Below are 13,243 nucleotides of genomic sequence, written 5' to 3'. Positions count from 1 at the left end.
CATACCCAATTAATTAATTTTTATTTTCAAGTCTTACGACCTTAATTCACACGAACGATAAGGCCTTTCGAGTCTCTTCGGAAAACGATACTTGGACTTACCATTTATTATTACTTGATATGATTTGGTACGCTTGCCAATCCGTTAACAACAGTATGACCAACACAATTACAATAGAAACATGCATTTTTAGCATGTTTACTTAAATCAGTAAATCTCTTAGTATTGGTTCTACTAGATTGAGCTTTGCATCCTATTCCTTGCTTGAAAATAGTTCGGCCAGATGAATTTAGTACAACATTTAAATTGTTTCTTCCTTGAGTAAACTTAGCTAGCGTGCTAGTTAAGTAATCTATCTTTTCAACATAAGTAGGACAATTTTCACAGATTTTATCTACTGTAACAGTTTCAATCTTGACATTTTTAGCATATAACAAAGCTTCATTTAACTCTTTTTCTAATCTTTCATTATCAACAACAAGGTTTTTAATTCTATATTCAAAATCTCTTCTTTCAGAGTTTAGTCGATTAACCTTGTATTGCAGTCGCATTGCTTCAGCATGCAATTCTCTGAATGCATCTAGTAGCAGATAATATTTTATTTCCACTCGTTCATTTGAGATGTGTGCATCACTATCATAATCGTCCCAAGTAACTCCAATCATATAACACAAGTTTGATTCCGCATCTTGATCAGCATCTTCATCTCTTGAGCTTTCAGAATCTGTGTTCTCCCAGTAATGTATGCTCCTTCTCTTTTCATATTTCTACCTTGAGGGAATCTTTTCTTTTCTTTCTGCTTCGGCTGTAATTCGGGATAGTCAGGCTTTATGTGACCTTTCTTTCCACATTCGTAGCACTGGACAGTATTCTTGCTGAAGCTATTCTTTTTACCTTGACCTGCATGGTTAGACAGTTGACTAAATTTTCTTACCATCAAGGTCATTAATTCTCTTTCGTCCATGTCTGTTTCTGAGTTGTTCTTGCTTGTAGCTTTCAGAACAATGGACTTCTTCTCTTCAATCTCTTCTTCATCCATAAATCTATCAAATTCCAATTCATGTTCATGTAACTTGCCAAACAAGGTAGCCATGTTCATCGTTGTGAGATCTTTGCATTCAGAGATTGTTGTGACTTTTTGTTGCCAATTTCTGTTTAGGCTTTTCAAAATCTTGATTTTGATCTCTTCATTATCAAAGACTTTTCCGAGAGCCGTTAGATGATTAAAAATGTGAGTGAATTGTTTCTGCACATCATAGATGTTTTCACCAACTTTCTTTCTGAACAATTCATACTCTTGTATCAGTGAATTCTTTCTTGCTCTCTTTACTTCATCCGTGCCTTCATGAGTAACCTCCAAGACATCCCACATTTCCTTTGAAGAATTGCATTGAGATATCCTAAAAATTTCATCAACAGTTAGTGCAGAGGCAATAATATTCCTAGCTTTAATATCATACTGAGCTTTTCTATTCTCATCAGCAGTCCACTTAGTAAAAGATTTTAAAACAATTTTCTCATCAACAGTTTTTGTAGGCATAAATGGTCCGTTTAAAGTAGCATCCAAGATTCCTCTATCTTGCGATTCAATAAAAATTTTCATTCTGATTTTCCAAAATGGACAGTTTTCACCAGCAAACAGAGGTGGTCTATTTATTGAAGCACCTTCACCAAAAGTTTGAAAAGAAGAAGCCATCCCTAGGTGTATAGTCGAATCAAGAAAAACATAGTCGACTAGTTTTTCAAATATCTTATGAAAACCAGCTCTGGAGCCAATTGTTGGAAAACAGGTTGGCTTCTTTATTTCACCATGAGGGGGGTGAATTGGTGTTGTTTCAAAAACACTTTCTTTTCGCAATCTTGAAATCAAAGTATAAAGCTTTTTGAAATTTCTTGAATTGCAAGCAACCAGAATATGTATGCAACGGCAATTACGTAGTTGACTGCATAAAGAATAAAGTCAACTGGAATGTAAAAGATAAGGGATAGAGAAATGCAAACACAGATTTTTATATTGGTTCGGCTAACAATGCCTACATCCAGTGTCCTTCCATCCTAGGAAGCAAATGTACTATAATGGTTGCGGTTTTTACAACAAGGAATTTATAGAAGACCTCCATGTCAAAAATATAAATCTCCTCTCTAACCCAAAACCAAAATATAGTTGCACAACACAATCAGACTTGCAGCAAGAATCCCTTCTTCTGCAATTTGCAAAACCACTTTGAACAATCCTCAAAGTGAACTATCCCTCTATATCACAACAGATCCAATTCCAGCAATCTTCACAGGATGTCAAGCCTCTCAGTAAATTCCAGCAGTCTTCACAGGATGTCAAGCCTACACGATCAATCACAGAAGCACCTTCTTGTGCAGATGTTGATCATCCAATGAATGCGCAATTGAATCTCCTCTTTGAATCTCTTTCAAGAAAGATCACCACCGTCTTCTTGGAGAATTCTTGGAGTAACGAGAAATCTGAAATAGAAATGAAGATGTCAGATAATCAAAAGTGTTTGAACAAACTAGTGTTGAGTCTATTTATAGATTTTTGTTAAACAGTCAGATTCTCAGTCGAATGTGCTACTAATTCAATCGACTGTATTATACAATTATAACAATTTAGTCAACTTAGTAGCCTATGGTCAACAAATAACAAAACACATTCAATACAGTTGACCAAGTCATCAATGCTCAACTAACTTTTAAAAATATAGTCGTTAGAGTGTAAGAGCATAACAGAATTCCAAATCAAACAACAGATACAATCGAATATGTAAAACACAATGTCGACTATCACAATGTCAAACACTTTGAAATTCTTTTCTTCTCAAAATAGCACATAGCATTGATTCTCAAAATCTGTACAAAGGTTTTAGCATAGTTGAATCCATTAGTAATGTAGTCGACTATACTAGAACTTTGTAGCACAAGAATAAGTTCGTAAAAGTGCTTATGATTTCTCGCTTTAAAATAGGTGCAGTAAAATATATGAAATGATGCAAAGCACACAACACATTAAAGCATATACACATGTTCCAAAAATATATCAATCAATCAACACAAAAACATGTAACATAGTACATACAGATACACATGTTCTACAGATATTACAGTTTAATCAACATAAGAACATGTAATGCAGCAACAATGTGTACTTGTTATTAAGCAATGTGTTGTCATCATCAAAAACTAGATTGATATAGAAATTGTGTTGTCAACAATCTCAACATATTTGAACTGTGATATATCTTTTGTTACTTTGTTTTGTATCTAGTTGTGCAAATATGGTTGGTTATTAATCATGGTTGTGAATCATCAAAAAAGGGGGAGTGTTGAGATTGTTTACAACACAATATCTATATCACTCTAGTTTTTTATGATGACAACACATTGCTTAATAACACGCATATGTCGTTGTTGTGTTACATGTTCTTATGCTGATTGATTGATATATCTGTTGAATATTTTTATGTTGTATTGATGTGTGAATGCATATATATTAAGCTTGTACATGTTACATCATTTCTAGATGCATTGCACATGTTTTAAAGCATGAAAACCACAAGTAGTTTCATGAACTTATAACTGTGTGACAAAGTAGTAGTACAGTCGACTCCATTATTAATAGATTCGACTATGCTAAAATCTTTGTACAGATTTTGATAATCAGTGCTTTGTGAGATTTCGAGAAGGAAAGAATTTCAAAAATTTTTTACATGTTGAAGTCGACTATGTGTGCCACATAATCGACTGCATTAGTGATCTGTTTTGAAATTATGTTATGCTCTTGCACTATAACGACTATATTTTTAAAAGTTAGTTGAGCATTGATTAGTTGGTCAACTATATAAAATGAGTTTTTATTTTGGTTGAATGTATGCTACCAGTTTGACTGAACTGTTATAACTGTTATAATCTAGTCGACTGAATTAGTAGCATATTCGACTATGAGACTACCTGTTAAACAGAAAACTATAAATAGACTGAACACGAATCTGTTCGGAGACTTTTGATGATCTGACAATTTCATTTCTGTTTCAGATTGATATCTCTGGTTTTTAGAGCTCCAACAATTCTCCAAGAAGGCGATGGTGATCTTTCTTGAAAGAGATTCAAAGGGAGACTTGCTGCGCACACATTGCTTGATCATATTCTGCATAGAGAAGGTGCTTCTGGTTTGATCAGATTGAGGCTTGGCATCCTTGAAGACTGCTGCATTATTTTGGCTTGGCATCCTTGAACATTGTTGTATTGTACTGTTGTATAGGGGATAGACTTGTGGAATCTGGTTCACTTTGAGGACTATTCAAAGTGGTGATTGGTAGATTGCAGGAGAGGGGACATCTTGCTACAAGTCTTGATGTTTTTGTTTCCTATATTTTGGTTAAGGGTTAGAGAGGAGATTTATATTTTTGATGTGGAGGTCTTCTATAAATTCCTTGTTGTAAAAACCGCAACCATTATAGTGCATTTGCTTCCTGGGTTGGAAGGACATTGGATGTAGGCATTGTTGGTCGAACCAGTATAAAAACCAGTGTTTATTTTCTCTATCCCTGCACTTTTACTTTACAGTCAACTTTACTTCTAGCGCAGTCAACTACGTTTTTCCGCTGCATACAAATTTTCATTACTTGCATTTCAAAAAAGTTTGAAAAGTTTCATACTTTGTTTTCAAGATTGCGAAAAGACTTTGTTTTTGATAAACCACCAATTCACCCCCCTTCTTGGTGTAAAAAGAAGCCTACCTGTTTTCCAACAACAGTCTGTATTTCTTGTGGCAATAGAGAAAGTTTCTATATCACTTGCAATAGATAAAGTTTCTATATCTCCTCTTTCACTTTGCACCTCCATGTCATTAATAGCCATATTTTCAATCAGTTCATAAGGTTCCTCTGAAGTCTTGCACTTGATGTTACCTCTAACTGGGGCATCTAGCATAAGCTTTGTTTGAGAGCCAAGACCTCCAAGGAACAAAAGGACTACTGATGCTTCATCAAAGTCGTGCATGCGTGTCTTCCTCAATAAGATTATGTATTTGTCCCATGCTTGACCTAGGGTTTCTTCCATGCCTTGCTTGAAAGAGGAAATTTCTTGTTTACCTTTGTTGATTTTAGACTGTGGGAAGTACTTGTTCAGAAATTTAGACACCACAGCTTCCCAATCAGTAAAGTTATCCTCCGGGAAAGAGTTCAACAATAACTTAGCATTGCCTCCCAATGAGAAAGGAAACAAGCTAAGTTTAATAGCCTCATCCGGTATACCATTGATTTTCACAGTGTTGCAAATCTCGTTGAATGTGGTCAGATGTTCGTATGGACAATCATGAGAGAGTCCATTGAATTGGTTGCTCTTCACCAATTGTATCAATGTCGGTTTCACCTCCATGTTTGCAGCATTAACCCTCGGCCTTGCTATGCTATTAAAGTGATAAGGGCCAACAACAATGGTGTGATCTGCTAGAGTACGTCTACCATTGTTCTCTCCAGACATCTCCTCTGTACTCTGGTTAGATTCTTATTGTGAGCGTTGTAAAAGTCTCTCTAGAGAAGGAAACAATTCTCTAGATGTTCGAATCCTCCTTCTCCTTCAAGTTTCACTCAAGCCTTCAAGAAGAGGTTCTGAATTTTTCTTGCTCCTAGTTCGAATCATATCCTGCATACACAAGAAAACAAAACCCTAGAAAGCAATTGTTAGAACAAAAATAAAAAAATCAAGTCAAAGTTAATCAATAATAACACGAATAGAATAGTTAAACCACGAGTCCCCAACAACGGCACCAAAAACTTGTTAAGACTCCGGCAAGTGTACCGAATTGTATCAAGTAATATAAATGGTAAGACCAAGTATCGTTTTTCCTAGAGACTCATTGGCCTAGACAGTCATGTGATTTGTTGATTATTTAAGACTTAAGAACGAGAATTAGGTTTAGAATGCAAAACAGAAAATAAACATGCATGCAAATGTTGATCAATTGACCAAGAAAATACGTAGGTGAATGATATATGGAAGAATTATGTTATTGGGGTTTACGACTTATCCTATCCACTCTCATGTATTTATGAATTCAACTTCTTCACTAATGTCAATGCCACTTTCTAATTTACCCTAAACCCGATGTCTCGATGAAGAGAGCCTACTCCTAATTACTAGTTTACAATGTCTTGTCTCCCTAGCAATTGATCATGCATTACATTCACATAGAAGCTTAAAGGCAATCGGTCCTCCTATCCCTATGTCTAGGTAATATTTCTCCTGAGAGAATTTCCCCAAGTCTAGATTTTCCCTTATGTGCCCATATCGACAAAATAATGATCATGCAATTGAATGAGTTAAACAAAGCATGCATAGAGTGTAGAGGAAAAACCCTAACAATTAATGAATTAAATCATATACAGATTAAGAATCAATTCAATACATGAGAGTTTTAAAGGATTACATCGTTTCCACAACAACAATGGAGGTTTAGTTCACCATAGACATGGTGAAACTAGATGAAAATAATAAAAAGAATGAAAGATAGAACCCTAGAATTTGTATATTGGAGCTTTCGCAACCAAAATCCGCCTCCGAGGGGTGAAAAGAGTATTTATGCTTCTCCTTCTGTCAAAAGATACCCTCTCTAGGTCATGTAAATCAATATATAGTTCATAAAAAATAGCAAAAACTGGCCCAGGCCCACAAGACTGGCACTTAGCGCTGGAATTGCCGCTCAGCGGTAGGCGCGACACTCAGAAATAACGCTCAGCGTTGACGCCCAAGCGTCTGGCAGTGAACTCACTGAAAAGGTTGGCGCTCTACGGTAAAAGTGCCGCTCAGCAGTGGCTGCGGCACTTGGATTTTCCCCTCAGCGTTGGCCCTTAAGCGTCATCCGGAGAACTCTACAATGAAGCTGGCGCTCAGCGGTGGAATTGGCGCTCAACACCATCTGCGATTCCTATTTTAAGCACTTTTCCTTCTTCTCTTGAGTCCAATTCCTTACTACTGCAGCTTTTTTAATCCAATTCAATTTAATTCCTACCAAAACAAGGAAAACCAAGCATAATACCAATAATATTGCCTTCAACTTGAAAGCATGATTTCAAGCTAGTTTCTAAGTCATAAAGTTTGTGTTTATTGTCAAATTTAAGTATAAAAATAATTGTTTTGCAACCGTTATCACATTCATATTTACTTTTTGCATTATAAACACAATGATTTTCGTTTTCAAGTCTTAAATAATCAACAAACCACATGACTGTTTAGGCCAATGAGTCTTTAGGGAAAAATATACTTGGTCTTACCATTTATATTACTTGATACGATTCGGTACACTTATTGGAGTCTTACCATGCTCACGATTTTAACCATCCAAAGACATACACCACAAGTTAACACCATTAAAGCCAAAAGGATTCTGAGAAAAATGCAAGAAAAGGTCTAAAATGAACAAAGGCTCTTCAAAAGGAGTTTTACTTTGACAAAACCATGAATGTTTAGAAGAAAATCAAGCAATTAAATGTTAAGAAATAAAGGTTAGCACAACAAAAGGATTTACCTAAAGAAAGGTACTAGAATAGATCATAAAAACAAAACAAAAAACTACTATAAAATCATAAGGTGCTTTTGTCCTTTGGCAAGCTAGACTAAATGGTGCACTAAGGCAACCTTTTTAGATCATCATGGCTGCTGGAATAGCGGCTTGGGGACATAAAAATCAGCTCCAACTCAACATCAAAGTGCTCACACAAAGTTGGTTAAAGATGGTATATGCATGTGCTTTTACTTTTATTTTTTTTGCTTTTGCTTTTGTACCTTTTGTCTCTTCTTTTTCTTGAAATTTTTAGCACAAACACACACCAAATCAGACCTCAAATCTGGAATGTTACAAGGAGTTTCAAGTTCATATAAGCTTATAACACCAAAATGAAGAAACCTACTAGAATCAAGTATAACATGAAACACAAAAATAACAGAAAAACTGGTGAGAATAGATCATAAAAATAACAGAAAAACTGGCCCAGACCCACGAAAATGGCGCTCAGTGCTATAGTACCGCTCAGCGGTAGGTGCGGCACTCAGAATGGTGCCCAACAGTGTCGCCCAAGCGCAAAACAATGAAAAACTGGCGAGAAAACTGGCGCTCAACGCTACCTGCGGTACTAAAATATTGTACTCTGATGGACTTCTCAGCATTCTGGTTGACTGATTGACTTTTCTGGTTGACTGGTTGACTTTTCTACATTCTAGTTCACTTTTCTGCATTCCAACTCCTTGATACTTCAACCCTTCTTTCAAATCATTCAATAACCTACAAAATCAAGAGAATTTAGTGATAAAATCATAAAGCATATCCTCAACTCTCTTATTCACAAAACTAAAGCAAAATCATGAGTCCAAGCAAGCTTCTAAGTCAAAAAGGGTGCATTAAGTATCAAAGTTAAGTATAAAAATAACGATTTTTCAACCATTATCAAAATACAAGGGTGGAGACACCTCTATTTATAGGCCAAGGGTGTCTCCTTCTAACACTAAAAGCATGATCTCCCACCTTTGCTCTCATTGGCCAAAAATGAGGTCTTCTAACCTCTCCAATGATGGGAGGACATGTGGCATGTTAAGCCTCTGGCAAGTGTATCAGATCGTTATCAAGTAATATATAAACGGTAAGTTCGAGTATCGTTCTCCCAAAGGACTCTTAGGCCTTATCTTTCATGTAAATTAATCTCGTAAGACTTGAAAAGAAATCATTTTTGTAGTGTAAATGCAAAACAAAAATAGACATGCAAATGCAAGTGAATCAATTGGCAAAGAAAAGATATGAAGGAATAGAGTTGTTGGGGTTTACAATTTCATCTTATCTGTCCTCTTATATCTACTTTTCTTATTTAATTCGCTTTATTATCTAATTGTCATGCAAACTTTTTTAGCCTACCCTAAACCCGATCTCTCGGCGAAAAGAGCCTATGACTAACTAGTAGTTTACTATCTCTAGTCTCCCTGAGTAATTAGCAATGAAATATATCATAGAAGCAAAATACAATTGATCGTCCTACCCCTATCTCTAGGCAGTATTGCTTAATCACGGAATTTCCTATCAGTTCATGACTTCCCCGTACGTCTCCGTATCGACAAAGGCAAATATCTTCATGAATGAGTTAAATGATACAAGCATTGAGCATAAATAAGAAACCCAACAATTGATAATATAAGCATATGAATAAAATAAGAATTTCAATATAAGAGAGTTTCAAAAGATTACATTGTTCCCCAACAACAAAGGGTTTAGTTCACCATGGACATGGTGACACTAGATGGAATTAAATGAAAGAATGAAAGAGTAAACCTTAAATTTGATAAATTGGAGCCTAAGCATCCAAGAAACTGCCTCCAAGGAGCGTAGAACTGCTCTGGACGTCTCTGCCTGCCAAAAGATTACTCTGAAGGTCACACAGGGGCTATTTATAACGCATAAAAGTAACAGAATTTAAGCCCAAGCCTAGCATTCCACCGCTTAGCGCCTGATTTGACCGCTCAGCGGTTTGCCTCATAATCCCAGGCCGCTTAACGGTTTGCCTCCTAATCACAGGACGCTCAATGCTGCCGCTCAAGTGAGAAACAGTGGCTTCACCCACGAGACTGGCGCTCAACGTTGGAATTGGCGTTGAGCGGTGAACTTGACTCTTATTTTCTTCCTTTTTCTTCTCCTTTCTTGAGTCTAAGTCCTCCCTATTTCACTTCCATCTTCAATTCTCATCAAAACCTGCAAAATAATGCAAAAACATGCATAATATCTCTAAAAACAACTTTTGACTCTCATGTGATTCAACTAAGTGTTTTACTTGATTCTAAGCTCATTCTAAGCCATAAAGGGTGTGTTTTGATATCAAATTGAAGCATAAAAATAACGGTTTTTAGACCGTTATCATGGCCACTCACAAAACACAATCCTCTCCATTCTTAGAGTACCATGTGGCCATCACTAAAACTAAATCCTCTCCACTCATAGGGTGTCATGTGGCTACCTTTAAAAAAGTAAATCCTCTCCAATGAAAGCATGAAACTTGTCACACACTTTCCACTTGGTTTGGATATCTAACTTAGGGAAAATCATATGCTACTTAGGCCTTAATACAAGCCTTAATCAAACCTACACTACATGACCAAATACAAGGCCTAAATAAACCTACATTACTCTTCAATCCATGCTCCGTGATGGCTCCAAAGGCGGCACAAGGTAGAGTTGGTGTCATCTTTCCACTCTCTTAAAGGAGCTTGACCGTGGCTAGGAGATTTGCCATCATGCTCATGGTGGTATTCATGATGATCATGGTGATGATGATGCTCCTGATGATGTTATGATGACGGTTATGATCGTGGTTGTTACTATGGTGGTGTAATTAGCAAAAGTGTTGAGGAAGGGGTAAACTGATGGTCTATGTGAGTGATGTTCGTGATGACGTTGAAGATAATGACGTTGACGATATTTAAAGGATTAGAGATCTAAGTTGATAATGTTAAGGATGGGGTTTGCATGTTTGTTATTATGCAGTGTTTATTGCTATTCATATATTGTATTGTTATGGTTTAAATTCACGGTAGCTTACCTCATACATGTTTGTGTTTTTTTTTTTGTCATTGTTGGTGATGATCGTATAATGAAATTATACGTGACCAAGTGACGTTGCAAATGTTCCAAAAGCATGATAAATACACGGAATGGCAGGAAAGATTTGGAGTTTTTTAAACTTCTTTTTCTTAAATTATTCAAATGATGTAATTGATTTATTATTATTTTTGGTTATTTTAAATACTTTTGAATGATGTAATTGGATATTCTTTTTATGTAATTTTTATGATTTGAATTATTTTCTCATGTTTTACATATTGAGTTTTTGAAAAATACGTGCTATACAAAGTTTGAAAATTTTCAGTTTAATTACAACTCGTGACTCCTTGAAATTCGGCCATTTGTGACAAAAACCAAATATACGAAGTTGAAATAAATGTCAATGTAAACGAGATATGGAAAGTTGTTGCACCTTGTTGCGATGCATTCGTAGAGAACCTTGACAATTTAGAATCAGACCAAGAAGAATAAACCAAACACTTTGTTAGATGCAAGGATACAAATATTCATCGGACAATACAAATCGAGGAGAAATAAATGTATTTGATTGATGATTGAGACTACTAATACCCTCAAAGTATAAAAACATTTAAAACTTAATGGAAAATATAACAATCATTAAATAACAATATTTCATAATAGGTTGGGAATAGAATGCAAGGAAAGAAACAGAGAATTTTGTAATTAGAGAAACTATTTTCATCGTTTGAACTATAACTTGATTCATAGAAGTGTAAAAAGGAAAACACACATATCATCAACATATCGGCTCATAATATCAGCTCGATGTAAAATCGTATTTAAGGAACGAGGTTAAATTTGGGGTGGTTCTTAAATACCTTCAAAAATTCTCTCACGACTCCAACACATGATTTTTGTGTAAGTAAAGACAGACAGAGAAACCATAGCCCAAACATAGTTATTATGCGAAACAGAAATAAGTGTTCCTGGAGAAAAGCCCCTTTGAAAGATATCTTCTCTTGGTAAGATAATTATTTCATTACATACATGGCTGGCTAGTGTCATAGGAAAGTAAGCACCTATGTAAAATCACTAATAAGAAATTTCTAGATAAGATAATGTCTATCACACTAAGTGTTGGATAACTCAAAAGCAGCCTAAGCCATAAGACGCCATGATCATTAGACGTCTTAGACGATCATTGCATCATACGCTAGTTGTCGTTAAACGCTTTACAAAGTAAAATTCATACATTATACGATCTGAGTAATTAGACGCTAAATGCATCAGACGACTCCAGCATTAGATAATGACGTGTCTAGGATATCCAACCTGGAATCACCTTTCTTATGTTGTTTTGCTGAGGTGGGATATCCAACCTGGAATCACCAGTCTATACAAAACCTTTGAAAAAACCCTTGAAATTTTACTTCCTCCTTACGCTTTCATATGAACGCTCAATAAGTCTTCCTTCTTCCTTACACCCTCTCTTGAAAAATTTCATCTTTTGAAATCCTATATCCCTTGTCGATCTTTTTTTCAAATGGAACTTCCAATTTATCTTCCCTTCGTAACAAAGTCTATTGACCATGGAAAAACATCAAATTTCTACACTCTCCTCATAAAGCATTTCCTAAACCCTATGAATTTGATTGGTATATGGACTAGAGTTTTTAGAAGCTTTGGAAAAATGTGGGAGAACCTCAAAAAGATCTATCTTTAATTAATCAGGGAGTTCTGGAAGAACTCAAGAATTGAAGAAGATTACAACATTGTGTCCAATGTGCTAGGATGCAATATCACGCTAAATCAACACACCATTGCTCAAGCTACTAGGTGCAAGAGGTTCCTGAAGTACTTCCATCTTGACTGGAAAGTCCTATATGGAAATGTGGGGAATTTCAAAACATTTTGTATATGAAACCTCAAACAAAAGGGAAGTTCTCTCTATAAGAGTTGACTACCAACTACTTTGTCCCATGGCTAAAGTTTGGCATCAACTTTGTAATAAAATTTTGATTCCCAAAACTGAATCAAGTATCTATGTTAGCCAAACAACAAAATATGTGATTTACCATCTTAAAGGTGTTCCTTTAAAACTTGTTACATCTGAATCGTCTAATAACTATTAAGATAATAGGAAGAGATATGTTGTCTGCACCATGTACTGCCTTGGTCAATAAAATATGAAGGAAACAAGGAATATATATTGAAATGTTCAAATGAAGGGATCAAAATTGGAAAAAAGAGATAACTACATTATGAACAACAGGGTCTTTCAATGGATATGATCAGACAAATGAAGCTGAGATTGCCACTACAGTCGACAACTGTACATCCTTTGAATCAAGAAGTCATCCTTCATAAGGTGAAAATTTTCAATTCTCCTCATATTGGTGACTATGAAAACTTTGAAGGTATTGAAACAATCGTGAGAAAATTAAGGAAGGAGCAACAAAATAGAGATGAAAGAAGAAAAGCATAACCCCTCTGTGCTACCAGAACAAAGTCTGTCACAAATGAACAAAAAGCAGCAAGCGGAGGCATCATCATCTAAGAAGATAGCTGAGGGATCCCACAAAGGATTTATCAACAGATGTTTAAGGGGAAAAAAGTTACTATAACACGACAAACCAAGAAAGCCAAATCTTCCACCACTTCTAAATCATTCAG

The sequence above is a fragment of the Vigna radiata genome, unplaced genomic scaffold (genome assembly GCF_000741045.1).
Source record: "Vigna radiata var. radiata cultivar VC1973A unplaced genomic scaffold, Vradiata_ver6 scaffold_131, whole genome shotgun sequence".
Taxonomy (NCBI): Eukaryota; Viridiplantae; Streptophyta; class Magnoliopsida; order Fabales; family Fabaceae; genus Vigna; species Vigna radiata.
Note: the sequence above shows the minus strand (reverse complement) of the source record.